The following is a 16,743-nucleotide window of genomic DNA, read 5'->3' as shown; positions in this document are numbered from 1 at the left end:
CGTACGAACGTTTAGTACAAGTCTGGACTTTTATTTCGATCACGTTGATACTTTTTATCGCTTCGACGTTTTCTGAGTCACAGATCAGATTTAGTGGTAGATGAACGATGAGTTATATTATCTGGCACTATAGAATTAATAACCGGGGATATGAAGATATACATTAGTTTAAAATGGGCTTACTTTATAGATACTAACATAAATTATGTTCATTTAAAAAATATATGTTTATAGATATATTTATCTGAGAGTTTATTCTAGTTAAAGTCTTTTTTTGATATATTGCCCTTGTAGGCAGACGAGAATACGGCCCACCTGATGGTGAGTGGTTACCGTCGCCCATGGACTTCAGCAATGCCAGGGGCAAAGCCAAGCCGCTGCCTACCGTTGAGTACTCACGACAAAATAGCTTAACTTCAAATGTTTCGAGATATTACGACAAGGTTATTTATTCTATATCGAACTACACCAACAAACTATCGATCTCCGCATTTCCGTTTATTCTTCCCTCTGAAAGTGTTCATTGTGCGAATGTTTCATTAAAAAAATATATTCATGACTAGACAAGTGAATAGACTTAGTAATTCATGAATGAAAATTAATGAGGCATTCACGAAGAAGAGAATGAAGGTATTTTTGTTGAATCTTTTCACTTAATTTTGCTGGGTTTTTTTTCAATGCGGTTTTGTGATAAAATAAAATTAAAATTTACGAAATAAAAATAATTCAAAAACAAATGAATTATTGGTGGTAGGATGTCTTGTGAGTCCGCACGGGTAGGTACCACCACCTTGCCTATTTCTACCGTGAAGCAGTAATGCGTTTCGGTTGGAAGCACGGGTACCACCACCTTGCCTATTTCTGCCGTGAAGCAGTAATGCGTTTCGCTTTGAAGGTTGGGGCAACCGTTATAACTATACTGAGACCTTTAGAACTTATATCTCAAGGTGGGTGGCGGCATTTGCGTTGTAGATGTCTACGGGCTCTGGTAACCATTTTAGGCTGTGAGCTCGTCCACCCACATAAGCTATGAAAAAAACTAAAACATTCTGTATACTGAAACGCAATTTCATAGGTAAAGGGCGTATTTAACCAGTAGATTCACATCTTCCTCCTCCTTCCAGTATCATGTTCCTCAGTGCTGAGGGCGTGACCTTTAGGCATTTGAGTTCGAACTATATTCCTCCATATTTATCTGTCCTCTGCGTGGTGGATAGCGACATTAACATACCTGTAGCTAACTTAACTAAAAACACGTAAAAATTAAAGAAGATTAAACACACGTCACTTGCGGATAGTTATCTATATATTAATACGTGAAGAAAAAAATTTTGTATCCCTATTTACGAAAATTGCGCGGACAGAGGAGTATGAAATTTTCCACACTTATAGAGAATATAGAGAAGAAGTGCACAATTATAATAATTTTTTTAAATAAAGCATAAAAGCTACATTAAAACAATAAAGAAAACATTACACACACTACATACCATGTATTTGACACACACACGCATAAATACTATTTATTGTCAAACTTTTGTTCTTGACGTCTGTTGTCAAATTGAGAATACATTAAATATTGTTTGTCTTTGTTAATATTTTTATAGTGTAGTGTAGTCTTGGCGAAATTTGTGATTATAGAAGTATAAAATACAATCATAATAGTGTAAAAACTTACAATTCTAGTGAATTATAGTCGAATTTCGACTACTGCGGGACCTCTAGTTCATAGAATAACAGTATCTGGATTGGGTTAATATTGTTTCTATGACCTACATTTCGTTAAATCTGACGATTTGTTTTAATATTGGCAATAGATTGCGGTTTAAATTTATTTTTTAAATTAGGTCGAAATGTACTCCATACAACAGTAAAATCTTTTCAACAGATTCGTGTTTAAATCAGGAAATTTAAGATTTGTTGATTCCTAAATTTTTAAATGATCAAACATTCATTTAGTTTTTTACATCAACTAGATTCTTTTTGTTTGGATAACCACTTCGCTTTCCTCATTTACCACGCTAACTTATTGCAACGCTCACATATGAGTAAACACGTTTAAAAAATAAACTTTCGAAGCAAACGCCTAAATATATTTAGTTTTTTGGTAAAATAATTTTCATTATCTGAACAAGCATTGCTTCTAATTGTGGGAATTGAAACGGCACGTGTATTGAAACCTTCCGATAGAATGATTTTGGTAAACAGTAAATCTATGAAGTCACTTCGAAGGAAGAATTTTCTTGACTGAAAGTTGATGTAGTTATTACTGTATTGATGTACTCATGTTTGTATCACTAGTATAAAACAAAGTCGCTTTCTCTGTCCCTATATCCCTATGTATGCTTAAATGTTTAAAACTACGCAACAGATTTTGCTGCGGTTTTTTAATAGATAGAGTGATTGAAGAGGAATGAGGAATGTATAATAACATCCATTAAATAGTGGAGAAATCAATAATAAATTACAGTTTCCGAAGCGAAGCGAAGGCGGGTCGCTAGTTTATATATAAAAAATAATCATGGCACATGCATAGCGACCGCTAATACATCACTATGCAATCTATGCTTTGTTAGGAAAATGTTTAGCATTTTTTATTGCAAGCTAGAAGGTCAAAAAACTATGATTGTCGTGAAGTCAAGTGATTGGATGCCATAGATGGAGACGCATGTGTGGTAATAATTGGGAGGCAAACACTATGGAAAGAAACAAGTGGAATTTTTTTTCTAGACCAAACCAAGATCCATAAATGAAGTATCACATAGTCCTAACAGCTTACATTTAGTATACTACATAAATACAGTTCAATATTGTGTGAGAAAAAAATTAAAGTAAATATTTTTTTGTTACTTTTTATTAAGTTTGTTTATGTACTGTTGTTTCGGTTTGAAGGGTGAGGCAGACGTTATTCAATATTGCTACGCGTTGCGGTTCGGGATAAATAAAACTCTACCGAAGTACAACTTAAAACTGTATTCAACACTTTGAACACTTCACAAACACTTTAAAATTTTCAATTCGCGTCTTCCGCTTCGCTTCAAGTGATCCGTTCGCTGTTTCGCTTCGAGTAGTTCCGATCACTAACTGCGTGCCATCTGTGCAACGCTTTTATAGTCAGGACGAAATCCCTAGAATCGCCCACTGAGTTTCTCGCCGGATCTTCTCAGTGGGTCGCGTTTCAGATCCGGTGGTAGATTCTGCGAAGCACTGCTCTTGCTATGGTCAGTGTTAGCAACTCTCCGGTTGAGCCCCGCGAGCTCACCTACAAACGTTAGGGTGAAGCTGAAATAGCCTCTCAAGGCTATCAGCATAGGTAGGAAAAAAAAAAAAAACCTACAATCGTCGAGAATATTCCACCAAAATCTAGCATTGTGTGTTTCCGCTATCTGACAATAGATGGCGTTGTACTTCTCGAACGTTCTAGATGCTACTAGATCCTTCGATATTCGTTCGACTATTCCCTAGAATCGCCCACTGAGTTTCTCGCCGGATCTTCTCAGTGGGTCGCGTTTCCGATCCGGTGGCAGATTCTACGAAGCACTGCTATTGCTAGGGCTCCCAGTTGAGCCCCGTGAGCTCACCTACTAGCCCGATGAATCTAAAATAACCCCTCGAAGTTATTATAATGCGGCATAACAATAACAATAACAGTAATATTGTTGTAATTATTCTTATTATTATTGTTAATTATAGTTCCAATAGCTGTGTCAGAACACGGTTTCAAAGAACACGAAAAGTTTCGATCAGCACCTTGAGAAACTTTCGTTATTCAGCTGGTTTTGGGGCTTGATACAGAAGGCAGTTATCCTCGATACGGCGCGTATTGTGAGGGGTTTTCTCACTCTGGAGTCCTAACCACTGGTGGCTTAGACGCCGCCATCAGCGACAACATATTTTTGTGCAGTATTTTAAAAAAAAATATATTTTTTAATTATTATTTTTAAAAAAGTCGTATGATTAATAAAATTTTAAATAAATATCGTAGTATAACAATATAATGTCCTTTACTCGCAGCTTTTTTTGTAAAAAAAGCAAAAAAAGTACCTATTCTGTAGAGATAATTCTCTACAGAATAGGTGCTTTTTTCTGATGAAATTACCCTACGCCCCATTCTGTATGTTTTACAACATGTCTATAAAAATTCACGGTAACAGGTTGAGTTAAAACGTAATGAACAGACTCACTCTCGCAATTTGAAAATTAAAAGTGTGACAGCCATTTTCGTGGACAATTTCTTGTCTTGGGTCAAAAACATCCAAGTTTTTACAGTTCAAATGCACTCAATATGAATTATTTATTATCTTTATTCGTCAAATCATGCCGTCGTTTTTTAATTTTTTTTATTGACTTCGAAGGCAGACGAGTATACGGCCAGCCTGATGGAAAGTGGTTACCAGAACGAGACGCGAATGGTACAGAGCCAAGGCGCTGCCTACCGCTTAATACTCCCCACAAGGATCGTTTGAAGAAGGACATGTCGTAGTGCTCGGGAAACACCGTGGAGGGGAGCTCATTCCAAAACTGGATGGTACGTGGCAAAAAATATCTCGGAAACGCACTATGGATGACCGCAGTGGCTCCAGGTGGTGGACCAATGGATGAACTCTACTCCGGTGGCGGACGATGCGATGGTAAAATCTAGATGATGGGATTATCTTAAACAATCCTCATAGCACTCCCCATGGACCACAGCAAGAACCGAAGTCTCCGTAGTCCCAGAAGTTCCAAACTATCGGATCGTATCAATATACGTTGTATAAATATATGTTATTAATAAGCAATGAATTAAAAATAGTAGTTCCTTGTATACATATCTATACTAATCTATACTAATATTATAAAGAGGAAAGATTTGTTTGTTTGTTTGTTTCGAATAGGCTCCGAAACTACTGGACCGATTTGAAAAATTATTTTTCCATTAGAAGCCGACATTGTCCCTGATGAACATAGGCTACTTTTTTTTAATTTTTTTTTATTTAATTTTTTTGGTTTCATGTGTGTTTTAATGTTTCCGAAGCGAAGCGAGGGCGGATCGCTAGTTCATAATAAAGCCGTTCTTGACGGTACTCACACATTTTCTCAAGTTTATTTAAATAAGTAGCTTTTTTTTTTTTAATAATTTATCTTACATCATATTACACTTGCGACTTATTTGTCATCTCCAAATTCCCGTTCACCATCTAAGGATCTTTCGAAGACGTCAAAACGGAACTTCACAACATCAGTTAAGAGATTTTCATTCATTTATGAGGAGAAATGTTTTAAATTGTTTTGACAGTTTGTTTTGTTTTCATGTTGAAATTATTATATTATCACTCTCTGTTGGATTCGCCTGAACTATTATCTCAGATTTCACTAAACATTAAATTTAGTGCTCGGAGGGTCAACCAAAACAATTTGTTTGCATTGCTAATTTACAAAAACAATATATCTTACTATAATCCCATTACCCGAATGTGTCGTACCTATAACGAACTGGCAAGGTCGTCACCTGAGTTAGATATTTTTACTTGTAGGTTAGTTACGTTTAGAAAAATGTTCAAGGGCATCCTCCACTTTATTAATAGGTAGGTTAATGTAATTGTTTAATGTATTATATTGTGAATAATTTTTTTTTTCCTTACATTATTCGTTAGATTAGTTTTTGTTATTGTGTTGTTTTGTCATAATTGTAAGGAACATTGTTATATAAATTCAGCACTATATGTCTTGTTTTGTCGTGCGCACATGTCTTATGTTGCAAGCCAGATTTTGTTTCTTTTTATTTGTGTTTTTTGTGTATCTTTAGCTTGTGATGTGTGTTGTGAGCCTAATAAAAAAAAATAAAAAAAAAAAATTCCATTTGGGGAATATCGTTATTGCTTTTTCAGCGAATAAGTCAAAGCCAATGAATTTGGATTAGTCCGATTATTTTTTAAGTCTTGTTGGAAATATTGATGGAACACTAATGGCCGTCTTAGGGGTGCACATACTGTTAATGTACTAATTGTTAATGTATTCTAAAACGGTTTTGAAAAGGAAAAAGATAATCGTGTCCAATTTAGATTGCTCGGTCACCGTTCCCGTCGAACCTGTTAAGCACAGCTCTTGCTAGGGCTAGTATTAACAACGCCCACAGAATAGAGGCTCGTGAACTCACCTACTCGCCCGGTGAATCTAGTATGGAACCCCTCGAGGTCTTTAGAATAGGAACGAAAAATGTTTTTTAGATCATTTCGCGGCATTATTTTTAATACTTTCTATTATTATTCCTTCACCTTTCGCGAAGTCCCCGCGCCTAAGGGGCGTGCGGGGTATGTGGGACTGGTCCGCGACTTCGAGACCGCGGGCCCAAGGATGTTTTCAGGGCCCTACCCACTAAACAACTCCCCTGCACTCTTCACCCAAGCGTCCAATTTCCTCCGAGGTCAGAACCCGGATGAGGTAAGGGGGTTACCGCGGTCAACACTACAACCAGACGGTGCAGTTCACCCCAAGGACGCCCAGCCGACGGAGCCTTCGAGGCGAATCGAAGGCTCTGAAACGTCTAGTCGGCCGTCTCGGAACGGCAGCCCGTCAAGCCCCCCAGACGGTGCGCTGGTGTCCCGCAATACGCCGCTGATTATTACTTCGCCTGTGTTTTGTGTTTTTTTTTTGTTAAGATGCGTTTACTATTTAATGGGTGGACAAATAATCTGATAATATATCTAAACTATATAAATAACTAAACCCCATTAATACTAAATTCAAAATTTTGTTCACAATCATAATCTTGATATGAACCCCTTTAATTATAAACATTTCTAAAGGCGATTTTGTCTCGGGTTAGCTCAGAAGGGATAAGTTCATAGAACGAAATGGTCTCACTCAACCAAATATCATAAATCGTTCAGATTAGATACCAACAGTAAATCGATTATGGGATTATCTTACTTAGAACAATTCTTGGCAACAGTTTTGATTGTCAAAGCTTTTAGCACAAAAGTATTGTGTAAACAATAATCGATATTTTATCTGCGCTTGTTATATTGTATTATAGCTATGCGTGTTTATATATTTGGATGTTTGTTACTCAGTCACGCTAAAGCGCCTAGAGAAATCTCTAAAAGGAATTTCGCACAAAATACTTTACAACTTGGATTAACTCATCGGATAAATTTTATCATGGTAAGTGACCCGGACATAACCGGGAATTTCTGATATAATAAAAACGTAAACATGTTCAATCGTTCGTGATTTTACGTACCGACGGATTCACAAATTGAGTGGTAGTTTATAGACTACAGAGTGATACCAGCATCTCCTTATCTCGGTAAAATAAAAACGCATTTCGTTCTGCTTGAATTACCAATTTAACTCTAATAATATATTTATAATACTAGGTATTAAAAGAACTATAACCAATTTTTTTTATTGCTTAGATGGGTGGACGAGCTCACAGCCCACCTGGTGTTAAGTGGTTACTGGAGCCCATAGACATCCACAACGTAAATGCGCCACCCACCTTGAGATATAAGTTCTAAGGTCTCAAGTATAGTTACAACGGCTGCCCCACCCTTCAAACCGAAACGCATTACTGCTTCACGGCAGAAATAGGCAGGGTGGTGGTAACCACTCGCGCGGACTCGCAAGAGGTCCTACTACCAGTAAAATTGAAATTAAAATAAAAAAAAATTAAAAATTAAAAATTTGAGCGAGAATTTCGACTCGATCAGTCTGATTGTAGTCAAAAGGATACTCATTCGTTGAAAAGGTATTAATTAATACGCAAATTTATTTATCTAGATTGAGAGACTTGTTGTTTAGTGGTAACAAGAGTGACAGCGTGGATGCCGCTATAAAAGTTGAGACCGGAGAGACACTCAAGCGACGGAAATGAGAAGGACATAATTCCTACCCGCGTGAGCTGACATCCATAAATTTTCGTACAAAACATTCGATTCCAATGTATTTTCAAATGCTAAACGGTTCACAACAAAATTGTATAGTATTAATGAGATTGTAATTCGGAAAACAGCGTATTTGATATGTTCGAATGACAACATTTGAAAGTATTTCTCTACAAAATGTAAAGCGTTGAAAGAATTGTAAAATTTTATAAAATATCTCTAATGTTTTGTGTTGAGGAATTTTTTTTTTTTTTAAATATACAAAATCAGTTCACAAAGAGTTCAAGGTTTTTTTTTATTTTTTTATTTCCTTTGTTCTGTTTAGTCGAAATATAATTTATCCTCACAATAAATTAGTATTAAGTTAACCTATGTCATAGTATTATCTGAGGCTTTGACGAGTCATAGACATTTTCAATATCTACTTTGTGGTTTGTTATTTACTCTCCTATTAGGAGGAAATTTGCACTCAAAATAAATAAGTCAAACACATTATTTTATAAACACTTTACAGTATTAAAATTTTAGCAGCAAACGGAGAAAAAGAAGCTAATCACTAGGTGTAACTAATTATATTATGTTACGAAGATATTATTTTAATGTTATACTTTAAATTGGCGCGCGAATCTTATTGACTGATACCTAGTGACACCTGCGCATTCAGGAATTCCGATTGCGTCCGATGATGCCCGATTGTGACTTAAATATGCCAGTGTTGCACGCTCGGTAGGGCCCTTAAACTAACGCACTAAGCTTAGATGAGGTAATTGGCCTAAAATCAAGACAAAGGTTGAAATTCCAAATAACTCTCCGACGAATAACGAATAATTATAACGCATGAAAATGTTTTCACTATTTATTATTCTATAGTTATTCTATTGGTTATTTTTCTTTTTAATAAAAATCACTGCTATTATTTGTTAAGTGGTCAAAACCTTATACGTCGAGAGTATACGTCCCATCTAATGATGAGTGGGTACTGTCGCTCATGGACGTCAGCAATGCCGTGGACCCAGCTAAGCCACTGCCTACCATTGAGCACTCTCCACAAACCTCGTTTGGATAGTATCTGTCGGAGATACGATTTATGTTTAGCAGTTTCTCTTTTGTTTTCTTGTAAAAGTGGAAAAAAGGCACTCCAGCTCGTCTTTTGCTATAATAGCTAATAAAGGAAATGGATACTGTTATGTTTTTACCTACTTATAAATATGTCGGAGACGGTCATTAGTTTGGTAGCTAAACGAAACGTAGCACGATTCCCGGGAGATGGCAGCACGATTGGGGTATCGTCGGAACTCGGCTAACTTCGTGCTACGACAGAGCCTAGCCAATGGAGGCGCGTAGACGCCATTACACACTTACTAATCAGCCTTCTTGAAGTTTTTTTTTTTTTCCTACCTAAGCTGAGAGCCTTGAGAGGCTATATCAGCGTAACCCTAACTTTTGTAGGTGAGCTCACGGGGCTCAAACCTGATGACGTTGCTAACACGAACCCTAGCAAGAGCCGTGCTTCGCAGAATCTACCACCGGATCGGAAACGCGACCCACTGAGAAGATCCGGCGAGAAACTCAGTGGGCTGTGTCTGGGAGTTAATTTACTCGTCGAGCCCTTCGTCGCAAGCGACGGGTTCGACGAGAACGGTGACCGGTGCTTGAAGTACCTAGAAGCACCGTTAGTGGATCGGGAGGATCCGAGATGACGTGTTTTGGGCGACGTCGACTGCTTTCCATTCTGTCCGCAGGATCGGGAATGTAGTTACCGGCGGCCACGATGAGAGGGTTCTCGTGTCGTGCCGCTTTATCGAAGTGGCGCATTGACGCCGACTGCATATACTTACTGGTGGACTCTAAGTCCAGGTCGTCATGGAGGTCGACGTTCCTGACGAACCACGGGGCTCCGACGGCTATCCTGCAAAAACGGGATTGAATGATTTGGAATGACTTTAAGTGAGTGCGGGCCGCGTGAGCGAACACTACACTTGCATAGGTCATGACGGGGCGTATGCAAGTTTTGTAGAGTGACACCTTATTTCTAAGGGACATTTTACTTCGCCTACATATCATCGGGTAGACTTCTTGAAGAGCGGTGCCTCCATTCTAAGAACTGTCATTCGTTTTCGTTTGCTAACGTCAAGAGAAGATTTCTAAATTGTTCTAAGACAACAAACGTGATTGGTGTACTCAATATTTCTCTTAGCTCGATCACCTTATTCGCCCCTATGATGTCTGACGATGGTGTTAATAATTGTGGCTTCTCCGACAAATATAATAGGTAGCTATAAGGTCTAATAAGATTCGTGTTTTTAATAAGACAAGACCGTCATCACCGTCTACGGATTTCAATAACTCTGATTCACCCAGTTACGGTTCACCGAAGTCTTTGTTCAGTTTTGCCCTCCGCCCGTTATCAGATAATGAGCAATTTTCCAGATAAACTATACCCAATTTCATATCTATCGGCGCATTTAATACAAAACCAATATTATTTATTAGTTTTTTTTTTTCCATTGACTTCTTTTTGTTTTTAAGCTATTCTAGTAAGCTCAAGGAGTTAGTTATACTAGGTTCACCGAACGATTAGGTGAGCTCACAGGGCTCTGACCTAGCGAGCTTGCTGACACTAGCCATAGCAAGAGCTGTGCTTCGCAGTATCTACCCTGGGATCGGAAACGCAACCCACTGAGAAGATCCGGCGAGAAACTCAGCAGACTACCATTGACTTCTGGGTTATAAAACTCCTCCTCCTTGCGTCATATCCCTTTTTGCTGAGGGTAGTTACCACCCCTTTTGTATCACCTTCGCACGCACGATCTTTCTAAATCTATTCTTGTCTCTGGCGGTGTGAAGGGCGTGAAATGTGTAATCAAGAACGATGCGGATCTGGTCGGACCAACGTACTGGATTTTAAAACAAAGAGGGTTAATTGACGGCGGGGCCTAATTTCAAACCGCATAAGTTTGGCTCACTACAAACTGCCATAATTCGTTCTACAACTATATCCCAACAATGTTGATAATTCTGCTGTGATAAACAAATGAAAATTACGCTTATTATAGGCAATGTTCACGATTGACTTCCAGGGGGAAGGAATAATATCGCGTAGGTAAAAATCAAACCCGCAAAATTATAATTTGCGTAATTACTGGTGGTAGGACCTCTTGTAACTCTGCGCGGGTAGGTACTACCACCCTGCCTACTTCTACTGTGAACCAATAATGCGCTTCGGATTGAAAGGTGGGGCAGCCGTTGTAAAACTTAGAACTCATATCTCAAAGATGGGCGGCGGCATTTACATTGTAGATGTCCATGGGCTCTGGTAACCATTTAACACCAGGTGGGCTGTGAGCTCATCCGCCCATACAAGCAAAATAAAAAAGTTAAACTTCACTTTTTCACTTCTAAAAGCTCGAAAATTCGGCACATTCCAAAATTTCCCGGCTTAAGCCCCTTACAAATGATTTAATCTTCAACACCCCTTGGCGATATAATCTTATGATCCACTTTTGTCCGCCGAAACACGTGAACGTCCATTTTCCTCGCGATGATTTATCGTCGTTCTGAATTCAGAAAGCGCTAAGCCTATTTCGTCCCGGATAATAAAAATAAATGTGTGTGTGTGTTTTTTTTTGTTAATATTATATCTGAGGAAATTTCGGGATCAAAAGTGAAAACAAATCTGAACGTAAATAATTGTACTATAACAGAAGATCAAACATACGTAAAACACACACATGGTGGTCCTCCGTAATTTATACAAACTATGTACTTTGATACACTTTATGTGTTCGACTTTGTATTTCCTTAGATACGGAGTGCAAAACTGAACAAAGACTTCGGTGAACCGTAACTGGGTGAATCCGTAGTTATTGAAATCCGTAGACAGGGCGGTGATGACGGTCTCGTCTTAACACCAGGTGGGCTGTGAGCTCGTCCACCCACCTAAGCAATAAAAAAAAATAAAATAAATCTTGTTCATATTCCGGATGGATCTGGACTGGACTAAGGTAGTTTTCATGTTAATTTAGAGTTTTTATTTTATTATTATTATTTGATTTTTTATTTTTATTATTATTATTTGATTTTTTATTTTTATTATTATTGTTATTGTTTTTGTTTTAGTCCGAGATTAGTTATTATTTTTATTTAATTTTAGTATAAATGAAATGTTAATGCAATGTAATGAAGACGTGTAATATGGATGTAAAATCTGAAGTAAATTAAATAAATAAAAATAAATAAATTGCTTCAATAGTGACAATAAAGCATAATCTATCAAATAAAAACAAATTATCCTTATTGAACAGCTTCAGGCTACGTTTTCCTGTGTCTTCATACCGGAGATACAAACACGCATACGATATCTTTTATAAAGATTTAGACACTGCACTTTAATTGAAGTTTTTTACTGGTGGTAGGACCTCTTGTGAGTCCACATGGATAGGTACTACCACCCTGCGTATTTCTGCCGTGAAGCAGTAATGCGTTTCGGTGTGAAGGGTGGGGCAGCCGTTGTAACTACCTATATATTTGGGACTTTAGAACTTATATCTCAAGGTGGGTTTACGTTGTAGATGTCTATGGGATCCAGTATCCACTTGGCACCGGGTGGGCTGTGAGCTCGTCCACCCATATAAGTAATAAAAAAATAAAAAAAAAGTTTCGCAATTAGAAGAATATGACATGATAGCCATGATTCTTAAATTTTATTTGGCTTTGATATACGTATTATACATTTTTACGGGACTTTTTCTAATACGAATATGTATAAGTGTATCTCTAAATATGAGTTTGAAGATTAGGAGATTTTAGATACGGAGTTGAACAGTGTCAAGATTCTAACCAAAATGACTAAGTAAATAAACAGAAATCACCTTTACGCTTCCGCTGTCAGTTTATTGCTTTATAAAAAACATATCCAAAACTTTTATATAGAAACAAATCTAATGCTTTTTGTCCCTTGCGACAAAACTTCTCCTGAGCCTTTGAAGTTGCTATCCAAAATCTGAATGTGTAATTTGGATCTTAACGCTTACATCTGAAGGATCATTTTAGAGTGACAACTCCACAAACACATGACATGTGTCATCTAATTTATGCATTAAAATATGTACTAGCCTTTGATTTCAAAGGAAACAGCGCTGCTCTACTTGAGTTTTCATATTAGTATTAAAAGTACTTAAAGAATTGATCACTCTGCTTTCAGTGGTAATAAGGGTCTTTAATCTGTGCGTGAAGACTAAATGCCCTTTTGATGGTGAGTGGTCACCGTTGCTCATGAGCATTAGCAATGGTAGGAGCAAGGCTGATTACAGTTGAGGACTCCCATCTTATTCCTTTTGAAGGACAAGACATTACGCCTAGGGTCATCCTACAAACTCGAGTATTCTTGACTTTATATTAATAAAACTATATACATTTTAATTAATAATTAATGAATAATTAAAAATATATATTTTTTAATTAATAACATAGTGCAATATGTATTTGTTTCTGACAGGATTGCTATCAAAGCTTGTAATCGCACTTGTAAAGTGATTTATTTCAACCATAATACCGTCGATTATTTTATTTGGATAATATCTGGAGCAGTTAGTTTCTTTTCTTTTTTAATTTAACTGTAAACTACTCAAATACAATGATTTCCTCCTAGAAAAACCTGAAAATACACCTATTGGTGGAAGGCATTGTACATACTATAATATTCAAAACAGTATAATATGTGAAGCGTAAAAAACAAAAATAAAGAAAAAAATGTTTCCAAGTAACCGTGCTAGTCTAGACCTGGATGAAGCTTTGTCGTGACAAATAAAAGCTTTCGTGAGGTCAGATATCTAAGCTGGGATATTACACAGATACTAATTTAATAGTGTATTAAGCTTTTGCAAGTTTTTTTTTCCGTTTCGTTACATTTTTTCAATATTAAAATATAGTTTTTTAAATAAGTTTATTATTTAATTCTGTTAAACATGATTACGTTTTGATTACGTTTTTTTTTTATTGCCCTTATAGGCAGACGAGCATACGGCCCACCTGATGGTGAGCGGTTACCGTGGCCCATGGACTTCAGCAATGCCAGGGGCAGAGCCAAGCCACTGCCTACCGAAACACACAAACGTTACGTTACGCACAAAGGTAAAAATTACGCATTAATAAATTAATTTACGATATATGAAACTAATAATCTTACCTGTAATTAAGAGAAAAGTACTCGACCACACCACCAAAAAGTTTCGACACAAAAACACACTAAATCACATCCAGAACTCGAACTGAAAACAGCGACATCTCGATGCAATTACAAATATGTTATATACACGAAATAAAATCACAATTCAAATCCCTGAATCACAAACGAATTGAATTTTTCGATAAGTTATAAGTTATACTCTTTATTATATTTTTAGCGTACGCTAGCGCACGTCACGCCGCCGCTGTTATCCAAAACCAACTGAACTGAAAGCGACGTCTGAAAGCCCTAGGTTAGAACGTGCAACAAGTATAATTACAGATAAACACATATCGACATGCTGACGAATTAGTTCGCCGTCCTATGTGAACCCGGGCCATATGGCCATTTAAATGATAAGACAAAGGTTTCGGTGTAATAAAACAGTCCGGCCTTTTTATCTCTATTAGGGGTTAAAGTATGAAATTGCCGTTTTATTGTAATAGGTACTTCGAATTGACATAGAACCTTCATGGTTTGAAATTTTTGAGTGAAACTTCTTTCAAATGATACCTATAAGGTTCTTCTTTTAAAAAATGTGCAACATTCGATTATTGACTTTCAGTTGTTTTTTTATAATATTAATCTTATTGAATTGAATTGAATTGATTTGAACACGAGTTCCGACGCGGAACTAACGCTGCAGAAACAGCTCGCAATATCAATGTTGCCTTTGGAGAGGGGACTGCTAATTAACGCACCCTGCGATTTTGGTTTAAACGCCTTTGTGATAGAAATTTTAATTTGAAGAACGAACCACGTGGATAACCGCCCACACATATGAATAACAATGAATTGAAAGAGATGGTGGAAGCCGATCCGAGCCAAACTACCCAGGAATTTGCGGCATGGTTTAACATTACCTTACCAATAATATTGACTCATTAAATCAATAAAATAAAAAATATGAAAAATGGATGCCTCATGTTTTTACTGATCTACAGAAAGAAACGCGTGTTGAAACTTGTGTTGCCTTGTTGAATCGATACAGAAATGAAGGAATATTGAATCGAATTGTGACATCTGATGAAAAGTGCTGACGAAAAGCTTACTGGTGGTAACACCTCTTGTGAGTCCGCACGGGTAGGTACCACCGCCCTGCCTATTTATTTCAGCCGTGAAGCAGTAATGCGTTTCGGCTTGAAGGGTAGGGCAGCCGTTGTAGCTATGCTGAGAACTTTTGCCCTGAGATTTTAGACATAAGCTCGACGATTAAGTTGGTAGCAGAATCTATTATGCTCACAATACGCCCACAAGTCAACAAGATTTTCTAATCTAGTTATTTTCTTTTCAAAAGAAAACAAAAATACTTAACAAACAATATTTACGTAGCATTCCCGCGGGCAGAGTTATAATATTCAATTACAGAATAAAATACGTAGATTAAAAGACAAATCGATCACGTAATCTACACTAATCCATTAACTTGGCGTCTTAGAATTTCATTGAACAATCCTGTTTCTTCATTGAGCAATTCGTTCAGCCCACGATAAATATAGAACCTATTTACGTAGCTTTTTTTCTCCTTTCTGAACCTAGCCTACCTAGCGGTTAACCCTTTCATTATTGTTGACAGGAACGACAGTCGTCAGTTTATACTAATTTGCTATCAGTCCTAGGAAGTTTTTACTGGTGGTAGGACCTCTTGTGAGTCCGCACGGGTAGGTACCACCACCCTGCCTATTTCTGCCGTGAAGCAGTAATGCGTTTCGGTTTGAAGGGTGGAGCAGCCGTTGTAACTATACTTGAGACCTTAGAACCTATATCTCAAGGTGGGTGGCGCATTTACGTTATAGATGTCTATGGGCTCCAGTAACCACTTAACACCAGGTGGGCTGTGAGCTAGTCCACCCATCTAAGCAAAAAAAAAAGTTATTTACGCTGTTCTAAGATAAGTTTCGTACAGCGATTGAGGAATAACGATCATTTGTGTAGAGATAACGACGGAAGGGAAGATCTTCCACCGAGCGGGTGATATTGCTCGGTAGACCGACGGTCGAAAAGTTGTTGTACCGAACTTATATATAATTATGCAAGTTTATCTTGAAAATGTCGTAAGCGAGATGCAGGTGTTTGTCTAATATCTTGTGTTGTGTGATGGCTACCGTCACATTTGAAACTACGTCTTTAAACTCCTTCTTCAAACTAAGTAGGTTTATCGCATCCTTACGGATCCATCAAATCCAATAGCTCATGCATTTGACGTCTTCAGCTCTAACCCTAGATGTTTTTTTTATTTATTGCTTAGATGGGTGGACGAGCTCACAGCCCACCTGGTGTTAAGGGGTTACTGGAGCCCATAGACATCCACAACGTAAATGCGCCACCCACCTTGAGAGATATAAGTTTTAAGGTCTCAAGTATAGTTACAACGGCTGCCCCACCCTTCAAACCGAAACGCATTACTGCTTCACGGCAGAAATAGGCAGAGTGGTGATACCCACCCGCGCGGACTCACAAGAGGTCCTACCACCAGTAATTACGCAAATTATAATTTTGCGGGTTTCATTTTTATTACACGATGTTATTCCTTCACCGTGAAAATCAATCGTGAACATTTGTTGAGTACGTATTTCATTAGAAAAATTGGTACCCGCCTGAGATTCGAACACCGGTGCATCGCTCAACACGAATGCGCCGGACGTCTTA

General features: G+C 37.6%; 1 protein-coding gene across 3 annotated transcripts in view; it reads right to left on the bottom strand.

Annotated features, from left to right (window-relative positions):
* Window positions 1-14,318, bottom strand: part of LOC101740789 (phosrestin-2) — a 79,046-nt gene extending 64,728 nt beyond the window's left edge. For 2 of the 3 annotated variants that reach the window (XM_012692577.4, XM_021349594.3), the window contains exon 1: window positions 14,056-14,318. The gene's annotated coding sequence lies outside the window, so the exon portion shown is untranslated. Of the gene's footprint in view, window positions 1-9,706; window positions 9,773-14,055 lie in introns of those variants that run through there. The other variant, XM_062672419.1, reaches the window with a different exon arrangement.
* Window positions 14,319-16,743: the final 2,425 nt, after the last annotated feature.

Source organism: Bombyx mori, chromosome 15 (assembly GCF_030269925.1).
Source record: "Bombyx mori chromosome 15, ASM3026992v2".
NCBI lineage: Eukaryota > Metazoa > Arthropoda > Insecta > Lepidoptera > Bombycidae > Bombyx > Bombyx mori.
The sequence above is the reverse complement of the archived record's forward strand: the minus strand, read 5'-3'. Positions and strand labels throughout refer to the sequence as shown.